The following is a 6049-nucleotide window of genomic DNA, read 5'->3' on the forward strand; positions in this document are numbered from 1 at the left end:
GTGTACTCAAAGGACAAAGTACTTAGCAAGTGTTATTTTGAATCTAAAATGTCCCCAACATACTCATATGTTGAACAGTTGTACCCAGATTGTGTCACTATTTTAGGAGGCTATTGGATATTTAGAAGGTGGAACCTTGCTGGTAGATTTAGTAACTAGGGGAAAGCCTTTCAAAGTTTTCAGCCAGCCCCTCATTCTTGCCCCTGTGAAAGAAGACGACACCACACTCTTCTGCCATGATGACCATTGTGGACACTGCTGTCAAGGACCTCCTTGCTGTGATGATCTGAAATACCCTGAGACTGTGAAGTACAATTTTCCACTCTTAAGTTGTTTCTGTCAGATACCTTTGAAGCAGGATAGAAACACTGGGAAACCGAAACATGAAAAGGGAAAGGAGCGCTTAACCCTGGAAGAGGGGCGCCTATTGCCAGCTGAGTGTCAACAGTTCCACCATCATTGATAACACTTGCTGGAAGGTTGCCTATGGAGAGACAATATTCCTTTTATCTGAAAGTATTTTAGGAACTGGAAAGATGGCTGAGAAGAGCACATGCCTCTCTTGCAGAGGTCCCTGCTTTTGTTCCCAACACCCACAGGTGGTGCACAGACATCTGTAATTCTAGTTCCAGAGTATTTGATGCCCTCTTGTGGCCTTCACAGGCATTGCACATACATGGTCCATAGACATATATGCAGGTGAAAGGCCCATATGTATTATGTTAGCTGCTGTTGTATTGCTGTAAAGAGATATCATGACCAAGACAACTCTTATAAAAGTAAGCATTTAATCAGGGCCTTGATTATAGTTTCTGAGGGTGAGTCCGTGATCACTCTGGTGGGAAACACGGCAGCACACAGGCACACATATGCTAGAGAAGTAGCTGAGAGCTACACCCTGATCCACTGGCAGCAGATAAGGAGAGAGGAAGAGACCTTGGGATGAATATGGGCTTTCTAAAGCTCCAAGCCCACTCCCAGTAACACGTATCCTCCAACAAGGCCACACTTCCTTCAACAAAGCCATACCCTCCTAGTCATTCCCAGACAGCACACTAATGAGGACCATCGTGCAAATACATGAGCCTATGGGTGTGAATCTTACTCAAACCACTACATACCACTAACTGCCTCCCACCCCCACCCAAGGAATTTGGTCTAGAAAAAAAAACTGTTGAATTCTTTAAGCTGGGCTTACTGGACCAGACCATCTGAGTAGGAGCATAGACAGGGGTGCTAAGGGAAACGTGGACAGTAACAGCACAGTACAAGAAGTTTCAGAGAGGAAAAATATCGGTGAGTGGCCTAGAGACTATTCTTGTGATATTTTGATAAAGAATGTGGCTTCTATTTGCCCTTGTCCTCAGCCAGAGGCTAAACTGAAGAACTTTGGATTCATGGAATTAGCAGGGGAGATTTCAAGGCAGCCTAATATTGAGTACCATCATGTAGTTAGTAGAAATCACTCTGATGCAGATCTACAATGCAAGTGGGACGAGGAGAAATACAAAATGTGCAGTGTGAAGAGAAAAAGGACACCGGGAAGAGTGATGCTCGAGCTAAATCCTGTGCTCAAGGAGATCAAAAGTTTAAAGAAATGCTTGATCCTAAATGGAATAAAAGGAGTGGCAAGGTCATCACAGCTAAATTTCCAACTTGTATAAAAGAATTGAAGGAACGCTTCAGGGGTGGTGGAAATGTTCATGCTCAACAAGGCAAAGTTTAGACAAATACAAGTAATCCAGGGGCTCAAGGTTCAGTCCTAGGTTGCAGCGGAATTTTCCAGCTTTGGGGCCACTTAGTTCTGACTTTAGAGTCAAGAATAAAGAAAGAGGTTGTGCAATCTCCCTCCATGTCTAAGGAAAGCTGCTGAGGCTCAAAGAGGCCAATGCATGAAGCTGCAAAGTTGAAGCTTTCCAAGACTCTAAGATGTTGGAAATGCCAGAATGCTGGGATACCTGTCAAGTAAAGTAGTACAGTTGGTGTGAAACCAGCTCAGGAAAGAGAAATATGCTCTAATAGATAGGAGTTGGAGGTCTGAAGAGCATTTTGACATCAGACATGAAAGTACAGAATTTGTAATTTGCCCTGATGATTTTCAGTATTGCTTTGGTCCAATATTTCCTCATTATGTGCCCTTTCCTACCTTTGGGAATGGTAATGTATATTCTGTGCTATTGTATGTTGGAAATAAGTGATCTGGTCTTTTATTTTGATTTTACAGGGGATTACAGTTACAAGATTTCCATGAGTCTCAGAATAGACTTTGGACGTTTAAACAGTGCTGAGTCTGAGAAAGACTTTGGGGACCTTTGCACTGGAACTGAGCACATTTTGTATTAAGACACAGCAACAGGCCTAATGAGGCCAGGAAATGGAATGTGATTATTTGAGTTAGATTGACACACACATACCCCACCATGGGCTCTTGTATTTGCAAGCTTGGTCTCCAGTTGATAAGCTGTCTGGGAAGGATTAGGAGGTATGTCTCTGTTGAAGAAAGTGTAGCCTTCTGGGAGGAGATGCGTCACTGGAAGTTGGCTTGGAGGTTTCCAATACCCACACCCAACCCAGAGTCTCTGCCTGCTTCCAGTGGATTGGGATATAGCTCTCAGCTACCTTTCCAGCACCATATTTGCCTGTATGCTGCCATGCTCCCAACCATGATGACAGTGGACTAAACCTCTGAAACTGGAAGCAAGTCCCAATCAATTGCTTTCTTTTACAAGACTTGCTATGGTCACGATGTCTCTTCACAGTGATAGAACAATAACTAAGACACATATAAAATAAAAACAAATAAAACTTTTTAAAGAAACCTATTTTAAATAACCATGTTAAAACACCAATATACTATGCTTAAGACCTAAGTGATATATGGTCTTTCTTCTTTCCCAGCAGTAAACCTACAATTTTCTAAGAATCTCATTAAGAAATCTCATTTGCAATAAAGGACATGCCTTTACTTCACACCTTTGTACAACCCTTGTGACCCATGGTTTATCAGATTACAAAACAATCCGAGATACAGAACCCTGAAGACACCTTGTAATTTCACTTATTGAAAAATGAAGGAAAATAGAGAGTGAGAGTCTGCCTGCCAGAGGCCACTGTGGGGCAAGAGACCCCCAATAAAGCCACTGTCACCATGTCTGACCAGGAGGTAAAACCTTCAACTGAGGACTTAGGGGGACAAGAAGGAAGGGGAATACATTCAACTCAAAGTTATTGGGGTGAAAATGACACCACATCTCAAGAAACTCAGACTCACAGTGTCAAGGCAAGGAGTTCCACTGAATTCACTCGGATTTCTCTTTGACAGAGAGAGAATTATTGATTAGCATACTCCAAAACAACTGGGAATGGAAGAACTGGGAATGGGGCTGAAGTTCATCAAGAACAAACAGGGGATGAGGGAGCGTCATTGGACAGTTTAGACAATTCTCTTTATTTTTTCCTTTTCTCTCAATCCGTTTTTATTTTTAAAAATGGTTCTTTTACAATGTGATATTCAAAATGAAAACAGAATCCTGACACTCCAGCTCTTTAGAACATCTACTAATCTGAATTCTAGTGTTCAATATTCATTAATGGTTGTTTTTGTTGTGCTGCATTTTGGTGATCAAACCTCAGCTCCCTTAATAACTCCCTTCTCCCTTTAGAAAAAAAATTGTTGTGTGTGCACAGAGAGGCCACCCTTTTCAGGACAATTCATTTCCAGGTTTGTGATGATAAAAAGAGCGGCCAGTGGGAGCTTTCCCATGACCTCCCAATTGGCCCTGAAGTTCCAGCATGCAGTTGCTTCACTCCTGGACTGTGATTTTTCAGTGGAAGAGGGAAGTCTTTCGGAGAAGTAAACTGTGGGAAAATGACCTTTCCTCAACTTGAAGCTCCTTGTAAAATCTGAGGGTCTGGACCAAAAGAAGAGTATAGTATTTGTAGTCAAGATGACGGATACAGTGAAAGTAACAACAACTCCAAAGATGGCTTCACTGGAGAGAGAGAAAAAAAGAGTAAGACAAGCTGTCTGAAGGGCCAGGAAAGTCTAATTTTCATCAGCAGTTAGTAAAGCAGTTACTCATGCAGAAGTGTATGAAACAGACACTGCTCCTTTTGATCCTGTTTGTACTTTTTGGCCCAGGACATGAGTTTTTAGAGACATCGTCTGTACCAACTTCATTAAAAATAAACAATATTTTTAAAAACCATAAAAAGGAAGGAAAATGGAAAAAAGAGGGGGAAAACTCTCTTAGCAACCCTTTGAAATGTAATTTGACAGCCTCTAAAACTGCATATTTTGTTACTGCTAAGATAGTTAAGACTCTTCCTTAAATAGTCAAGATGTGCACTTGGGTGCCTCTTTTCTTTCCAGGAACGCTCTTTCTTACTAACGCCTGTGTTTCTGTCTATTTCAAAAACCTCTTCTTAATAAACTCCAGCTTTAGTGCAGGGGACATGGTTGAGTCAGCAAAATGCTTGCCACACAGGCATGAGGACCTGAGTTCAGATCTCCAGCACACGTGCAGACAGAGCTGAGGATCACAAATTCATAATCCCAGTTCTGGAGAAGGACCTCAGGGAGTTACTGACTAATCAGTGTAGCTGAATCTGTAAACCCCAGATTCAGAGAAAGATCAATCTAAAAAAAAAAAAATAAGGTGGCTGAACCAGGCATGGTGATGCATATCTTTAATCCTAGCAGTTGGGAGGCACATCTCTGTTAACTTCAGGCCAGTAGCCTTGCCTACCTAGCAAGTATCATGATATCCAGGGGCTACATAATAAGAGCATGTTTCAAAATTAATTAATAAATTAATTAGGTAGGTAGGTAGAGAAGTGATTGAGGAAGACACCAGATGTTAATTTATGATATCTACACATTCATGCACACGCAAATGCACCCCCACACCCCCTACACATAGACATTCACCCACTAAACTGCAACTCCAGTTCATATTGGCTCATTTTTTCCTTTGATGAAGTCAATAATCCTATTTACAGCTGTGTTGATGTCGCTGTAAAGAAGGTCTCAGATTGCTTCAGGGAGCAGTGGGACTGTGCCTCTCACTCATGTAATAGAAAATAACTCAAAGAGCAAGTCAAGGGCACACCCAAGAAAATGGTTGTAATGACTAACCATGGAGATTTCAGCCAGATAAAATGCTCACATAGAGAGGTTATTTAAATGAGTTACCTAAGAAAATGCTTTTGGAAGGGGAAAAAACCATAGTTTTAAAGTAGTATAATTTCCACATGCTCTATTTAGAAAAAGTAAGGTATACAAAATTCAATTTTAAATGCCTTATATCCCTATCTCCCCCTTTACCTCTTTCGCCCTCTACTATTCAGGCCTAACTACTGCTAACAGCTTAGCATGTATGTTAGCACATCAAAAATGTAGTGATATACTCAAACTAATTGTTAGATTCTCTGAGACTTTGAAACTCCTCCTTGAGAAAAATTGAACTGAAAAAGTGCCCTGTCCCTATCTTCTACCTATGTAATGATCCAAAATGTCTTTTGAGCATGATATCTATTGTAAGTTACCTGGCTAGGCATTATGTAGTTTGCCAGATTCGCCTAGGAGATAATTAATAGAATCAGGGTTTGTACTCAGGTACCTTTGACTTCAAACCCCCCAGCATCCTGATCCTGGTCCTGCTCCTTGCAGGCAGGGAGTGGGGGAGGGGGACACACGGAGCCTGGAGTCAGGAAGGGAGTGAAGCAATCTCGCAGGGGGGGTTCCCCACAGTAGACTGCACTGTAGACTCACAACCAGCAAAGGGGCCTTGTGTTTGTCCATAACAGATGGAGAGCAAATATGACTTTTGTGACGACATAGTGGGGAGAGGACTAAAGCAAGCCCTTGCAAAATCTCCGTCAGCAAGGTTAATCATTATAGAGACACAAAACAAGTAAATGATAGGAACAGGCAAAATCAACTTAGCTCTCATGGGGGTGGGACATTTCTTCCCTGATTCTGGGAAGTGTAGGATATCAGAGAGAAAACAGAGAGAAGAGATTAGTGTTTCCAGCATGCAGAGCTGGC

The 6049-nt window shown here is 41.8% G+C and overlaps 1 pseudogene; it reads left to right on the forward strand.

Moving 5' to 3' along the window:
- Nucleotides 1-3148: 3148 nt before the first annotated feature.
- LOC131900122 (small ubiquitin-related modifier 1-like) lies at nt 3149-5365 on the forward strand (annotated as a pseudogene).
- Nucleotides 5366-6049: the final 684 nt, after the last annotated feature.

The sequence above is a fragment of the Peromyscus eremicus genome, chromosome X, assembly GCF_949786415.1.
Source record: "Peromyscus eremicus chromosome X, PerEre_H2_v1, whole genome shotgun sequence".
NCBI classification, from domain to species: domain Eukaryota; kingdom Metazoa; phylum Chordata; class Mammalia; order Rodentia; family Cricetidae; genus Peromyscus; species Peromyscus eremicus.